The sequence below is a fragment of the Ictalurus punctatus genome, chromosome 2 (genome assembly GCF_001660625.3).
Source record: "Ictalurus punctatus breed USDA103 chromosome 2, Coco_2.0, whole genome shotgun sequence".
In the NCBI taxonomy this organism is placed as follows: domain Eukaryota; kingdom Metazoa; phylum Chordata; class Actinopteri; order Siluriformes; family Ictaluridae; genus Ictalurus; species Ictalurus punctatus.
Window position 1 is genome coordinate 36,789,647 of NC_030417.2, and position 7,392 is coordinate 36,797,038.

General features: G+C 44.6%; 1 long non-coding RNA gene across 1 annotated transcript; it reads right to left on the bottom strand.

Moving 5' to 3' along the window:
• Positions 1–3,070: 3,070 nt before the first annotated feature.
• Positions 3,071–4,718, bottom strand: LOC128634928 (uncharacterized). The gene is made up of 2 exons (XR_008397857.1): positions 4,094–4,718; positions 3,071–3,764 (listed from the first exon to the last, which is right to left on the bottom strand). It is a non-coding gene; the product is annotated as an uncharacterized LOC128634928 (long non-coding RNA).
• Positions 4,719–7,392: the final 2,674 nt, after the last annotated feature.

Sequence of the window (7,392 nt, forward strand, 5' to 3'; positions counted from 1 at the left end):
GAGAACAAGTACACCACTTCATGGTGTGGCAAAGTGGGGAGGGGAAGAAAAGGAAAATAGCTCAACAAATCAAATACGCAAAAAAAGGGTTCTAACCCTAGATTTAACTGGGACAATCTAAAAGACCAGCAAGACAAAAAAAAAAAGTAGTTGACTACGCCACCCTGGAATATACCAGGGAATAGCAACCCCAATCAGGGCACACAGGTTCGTTACCCCAAAAAGAAATGGGAAAAGTGACATAGAAATGGATACGAAAAAGTAAGCAACTTTATTAAAACAACTAAAAGAAAAGACAATGAACAAATAAAATTAATTCAAACTAATGAAATCAATATTTGCTCAGTTGCTCTGGTAGACAAATTTACCTTAAAACAAAAAAAAGAAAAAGAATACATACATATATATATATATATATATATATATAAACGGCAAGCCTGTCACCGGCCTCCTCGACTCGAGAAGCACTGTCACCCTAGCCCGCATGACCACCCTTGGCCAACTGCCCAAGACCACAGGCACCCTCCTGGTCTCCTGTGTCCATGGAGACATCCGGGAGGTCCGGGCTGTCGATGTCAAGGTCTCCTCACCGGGGGGGTGGGCTGCTCCTCATCGGACTGATCCCCGAGCTCCCGGTGTCGCTGCTGCTTGGACAAGACTGGCCGGGGTTCCCCACTGCACCGGTCGTGGGACCCCACAATCGCTGCCACCAGAAGAAAAGGCAAGCCATCATAGGCTGGGTCCAGCCAGCCTGCATGGCCCAGGAAAAGGGGACGCTGCAGGGCAAACCCCCTTAGGTGAGACACTCATAATATCTAACCCAGTCTCCTCTGTGTTTCACCAGTTCTCTCAGGAGGGTAACTTTGGGTGTGAACAGAAGTAGCACCCCTGACTGGGGCACTGTTGGGGCCAGGTGCATCTGATCAATAGTGTGGACCAGCAGCCAGAGCAGCACCTCCCCGCCAACTACTTCCTGGTGTCCAATGGCCTCCTGTACTACCGGATGGCATGAACCTCCTTGTGAGCCAGCCTTGTGACCTCCTGGTTGTACCCTGCTCCAGGACACAGGCCCTGATGCACCTGGCCCACAGCCATCTGCTCAGTGGCCACCTCAAGGCCAACAAACAGTGCCCCAATGACCACCCCTGCACCCCTCAGTCCTCTCCCCATTATTGGCGTACCCTTCGAGAGGGTGGGTATGGATCTGGTAGGGCCGCTCACAAAGTATACATCCTCATGATCCGCGATTACGCCACCAGGTACCCCAAGGTAGTCCCCCTTCAAAAGGCCACCTCCTGGAACATCCTGTTCAGCCACGTGGGGATCCCCAAAGACATCTTAACTGACCAAGGTACACCATTCATGTCTAAGTTAATGGGTGATCTGTGTCAGCTGTTGCAAGTGAAACACCTACGGACCTTTGTCTACCACCCGCAGACTGATGGCCAAGTGGAATGATTCAACACTCAAGCATCCACCTCTATCACCTCGGGGAAGTCCTCAAGAGCCTCCGGAAGGCAGGGCTGACCGCCAACCCAAAGAAATGTCACCTGGGGCTGACGGAGGCCCAGTGCCTGGGATACCGCATCGGCTGGGGGCTGCTAAAGTCCAAAGAGAAGAAGCTAGAAGCGATGGGGGACTACCCCCGGCCCACATCCAAGAAACAGGTGGGCTGTTTAGGGTTGGTGGGATACTATCATCGCTTTGTCCCCTAACTTCTCCTCTTTAGCTTCCCCCCTCTCAGATCTCACTAAGAAGCGCCAACCGGACCGGGTGCGATGGACTGAGGAAACAGAGCAGACATTCCAGACTCTCAAGCAGGCCCTCACCAGCTCCCCAGTCCTCCAGGAACCCTGTGTTCTCGCTACCCTTCACCGTTCACACGGATGCCATTGATACAGGGCTATGGGCCATCCTGTCTCAAACCTTCGACGGTGAAAAGCACCCAGTCCTGTACGTCAGTAGGAAGTTAACCCTGGCCAAACATAAGTATGCTGCCGTGGAGCAAGAAGCCCTCACCATCAACTGGGCCATCGAGGAACTGCACTAATACTTGGCGGGCCAACATTTCACCCAGGCCATGCCTCCCTGCAATGGATGGCCTGGACTAAAGACACAAGCGCCAGGGTGACCAGGTGGTTCCTTGCACTACAGGACTTCTTCTTCTAATCCTAACACTCGATGGGGGTCCAGCACGGGAATGCAGACAGCCTCTCAAGAAGGTATAGTCTCTGGACCAAACGCATGCCGGCAGTAGGCTCGGAGCCGAGGGGGTTACTGTGACGGTGTTTCTGCAGTCCACAAGCACAACATGAAGCACGCTCCCCGCGCAACTGCTGGCGATTGTTTTGGACAGCAAGAGCACACACGGCTGTAAGGCGGGGCGGCAGAAACACACATCGGCTGGCGACCAATGAGTGGAGCAGCTTCTCTCTACCATGACCGTGACCCTACACGGCCTCCTCTATGGCTCCTTGGTCCTGCCTTGTGGCAGCTCTAGCTCCCTCGTCACACCCATCACTAGAAAGACAGCAACTTCACTCCTCTCCCTTGCACTCACACTCCTGTTCCTAACCTTTAATAAATAACACTTGTTCAGGCTGAGCTGGTGCCCAAAACAGTGTTATTATATAGGGCATATATAGTGAGCCTTCTAGGCCGTGACATGCAGACTCTGGGAGGAAACATTTGGGGTGAAACATGAGGCATAAAACATGTCTTGGTTTTCACTCTCAACTTCTATTTACACCTCAGCAAAACTCATCCAATTGCTCCAACATATTTCTTTACAAATGATAGCAATATAAAATATGCAGCCTTGTTTTAATGGCCATGTTTGAATTCCTGTGATAAAATCTCTCTCATCCAGAAAGCAGTGAAGCACAGCTATCTATAAGGTCCCTTATTTAGAAGATAGTCATGCTTTGCTGGCTTCAAAAGAGCAATATCTCTTGTTGATTAAAGCGGGCTTCTGGTCGCCTCACTTTAAGATTACGTTTCTAAATTACGTTTGCAGCATGATGAAATAATGTGAAGGGAAAAAGTAAGAAAAGAACTTGAAACTCTCTAGTAGCATATTAGTGCATGGAGAATCCAGCACAAGGGTTTTAATACGGGGGGAACATGCAGACATTTTATCACACACAAATGAACACTTAAATTAAAAAAAGTGTGTGGATCAGACTTGCAGAAAGTCTCTCGCTTCCCCAGTTAGATGTTCAGGTTTGAACTCCCTTGAAATATTTTCTAACAGTTCCAAATGTTTATTTTCTGATGGTGGACATAACACAAATGCAGCGCAGCTGATTATACATGTGACGAATGACATTGATTTGCTCACTAACAGCATTATAATGTTGTTCATAGTAGGTCAACGAAGTCATCTTTACAAACAGTTCCATATTTAAACACCTGAATGTCAAACAAATACTCCTCTTAATTTGTTTAATCATGTTTTATTGATGTAGCACGTTCGGCTCACACCTCCAGGGTCGGGGGTTCGATTCCCACCGTGGCCCTGTGTGTGCGGAGATTGCGTGTTCTCCCCGTGCTGCGGGGGTTTCCTCCGGGTACTCCGGTTTCCTCCCCCAGTCCAAAGACATGCATGGTAGGATGATTGGCGTGTCTAAAGTGTCCGTAGTGTATGAATGGGTGTGTGAGTGTGTATGTGATTGTTGTCCTGCAATGGATTGGCACCCTGTCCAGGGTGTACCCCGCCTTGTGCCCAGTGCTCCCTGGGATAGACTCCAGGTTCCCCCGTGACCCTGAAAAGGATAAGCGGTATAGAAGATGGATGGATGGATGGATTAACACATTTGTAAATGGTTGATTACATTTCTGGCTACACACTTCCACTTTGAATTGAGTAAGATTTTCCTGCATTAGCTATACTTTCACGTATACATATATATATATATATATATATATATATATATATATATATATATATATATATATATATATATATATATAACTGTACAGACCACACTGTGGTTTTATTCTGCATATTTCCTCAACTTCACTGAAATGAATTCATTACTACAGCACTACCAAGCATAAATGGTATTTACACTTCTAGAGACAAAACACATACCGTTTAATTGAAGCATGACTCTACTGTAGCCCAGACACACACAAACACACACCACCTACTGTATCACTGGCAGCATAATAAGACAGAATTATATAGTTCTTCATGCATCCCCTGGTGTGAAATTCGATATTTATTTAAAAAAAACTTTTAAGAGGAACTGAAACTCTGTCACACTGACGTCAATTCACAGCAAAATCTTGCTCGTGTTAGCCACACTGGAAATGTCATCTACTGAGAGGACCATAAGCAGATGTTAATAGAACAGGGGACGGATTTGCGTCACGCTGGAGCATAACCGATTCCTGGCTCTGTGTGTTGTTTTTGTAATCAAAGCTAAAGTCTGGCTCTGAAACACTCCATTGCATTTTCAGGCCTTTGATATTCTGTCCAGCATGCAGGCTTTTGAACATTCAGCGCATTTTTCACCTATTTATCACTGTCGAATAAACGGTTGGCCAAAAGGCAGAGTCATAACCGGATCTGCAGCCAAACTCTCAGCCTAATAAGCCTCTTTGGTGGATTTATGAATCAGCTATATTCAAGAACTAATAGAAATTTGACAACCGCAATTCCGAAAAAGTTGGGACAGGATGGAAAACGCTAATAAAAACAAAAAAGGGGTGATTAGTAAATGTACTGTTGTATTTAAACAAAAAAAAACGTATAAAGACAAGTTATTTGATGTTTTATCTAATCAAATGCATAGTTTTTTTTTTGAAGGTAAATGTTTATTTTGAAATTGATGCATGCAACACGTACCAAACAAGTTGGGACAGGGGAGATTTAGGACTGATATCGATGTGAGAAGTTGAAATAAGAAGGTGATGTGAAACAATTGAGGTAATCGTCTAATCTGAGTATATAAGGAGCCTCCAAAAAAAAAAATGGCCTAGTCCTTCAAGAGCGAGGACGGGTCGAGGCTCGGCGATCTGTCAACAGATGCGTCAGAGAATAATCCCACACTCTGAGGACGACATTCCCCAAAGACAAATCGGTAGGATTTCGGGCATTTCGCCTTCTACAGCGCACAATATAATTAAAAGATTCAAGGAATCCGGTCAAATCTCGGTGCGTAAAGGGCGAGGCCGAAAACCACCTGAGTCTGTAATGGAGATCCGGACATATCCTGGCTCGGGAATACTTCGGTAAACCTCAAACCTAGTGTTATTGTGTAGCGAGTTCGCATTTGACTACCATGTCACATTTCCTCTGTGTTGATGTTTGCACATCTCAGGAACCTGCTACAGATTATACACTCGGACGTTGAAGTTGAAGGCACAGGATTTTATAATCGGCCACCAGATGGCGGACCTGAATCATTCATATCTGAAATCAGACTGAGAGTATTCTTGTTTATCTGTTTACTATATACTATCTATTCATTTCCCAGAATCAAGATGGAGCACGTGAATGAGCAGACGTTTAAAGAGTCTCCATCAGTATGAAGTCCTTCTTCCAAGTCCCTTTTTTTTTTCTTTTTTCTTTTGATCCATGCTTCTCCTACTTAGGATAAATGACGCCGTTGCTGTGGCTAGAACGTGGCACCGATATCAATTGTTCATCCTTAGAGGAAAACTCCAACGTTTTAAAACTTAATCGCTATTAACCACATGTAGAGCTTGTGTGATTATAACAGACAATAATTCTGACATGATTTCATGTTTCCATGGACTGAGACGAAGAATTGAAAATCAGTTGACCTAAAATGTGGTTCTGGGCAGTTGTTAACATTTGTGAATAAAATGTTAGGTTGTTTTTTTTGTTTTTTTAATAAACTACATGAAAATATGTCAATTCTTGACTGTAGTGATTATACATACCCTACACAGTAGTCTGAAACATTCTGGAGTATTCCTTTACGCATATCGTATGTGCATTGTACACGGTATACTGTATGGGAAAACGTTTCAGAATTAAAGTCAAATTTTGACATGTTCTACGGTATAAAGTTCTGAAAAACTTCACACTCTCCTGCATAGGAAATATGTTTCTTTCAATCGCAAGTTCTACCATTTTAGACCCCCAAAAATGAAAAGAGAGAAAATGACATAGGCACAGGAGCATCACGGGCATTTTGACAGCCGGTACCTGATTACAAACTGATTTGATTAGACTTGATCAGACAAAGGGTGCATGGAGGCTTAGTGGTTAGCACATTTGCCATGCACCTCTGGGGTTAGGGGTTCGAATCCCGCCTTTACCCTGTGTGTGTGTGTGGAGTTTTTCCGGGTGCTTCATGGTTTCCTCTCCCACTGTAATGACTGATTGTCCATAATGTGTGATGGGTTGGCATCCCATCCAGGGCATCCCCCAAATCCCCTGGGATAGGCTCCAGGCACCCCTGTGACCCCATGTAGGATAGCAAATGGATGGATTGATGTGTGTATATATATATATATATATATATATATATATATATATATATATATATATATATATATATATATATATATATATATATATATATATATGTCATATTAGTAGAATTAAAGACGTGTCTGCAGTGTGGTTCAGTAATGATGAATGCAGAGGTAAACAGGACTGTTTTGGAAGAATTCCTTCATCACCTCAGCAAGCAAAAGTGCTTCTGAAGCTCTAGGAGGTAACCACAAGGAATTCATTGAAATGAGCTTGTTTCTTGGCTAAGCTGGGAAAAGAAAATGACGAACCAGTAATAGCCTTCGACTCCCGGTCGCACGTTTCCCATATTACACACGGCTACGATCATGTACAACCTTCTCCTGGAAGTCCTACTTCCATAAAAGCTTGTGCATGACTCCATTGTCCATTGTGTTCCTATCTCTCCGTCTCCTGTCCTTATCGGCACGCCTCAGTGTGTGTGAGTGTACAGTATATCATATGATCTTGTCTGAGTGTTTTCTGTAAAGGCACGTGCGCGTGAGGGGGAGAAAAACATCACTGAGTCATGACTTACCGCTCAGTCTCCAAAGCAAAGCGTCTCACAGATGCAGCAACACAACACTTTGTGAGAGCGTCGAAAGAAACCGGGTCGTTGCACGAAACGCACGCCTAATGACGTGACTTCTCGGTTAATAGCGTGTGACGAACGCTAAACGTAAACAAACCCAAGTAAAAGCATGCTGGGCCTGGGGGAAGGTGTCGATGTTGCGGATACACCTGCAATAACTTATTAAAAGCTGCACATTGTAAAGATATGCGGCCGAGATTTCGCAAGCAAGAGCCTGGATTTGGTTAGTTTATAATTGACTCTGCACTAGTGACCGTTTAATTCCCAGAACCACCAAAAAAAATAATAAATAAATCACAGCTGGACCCTT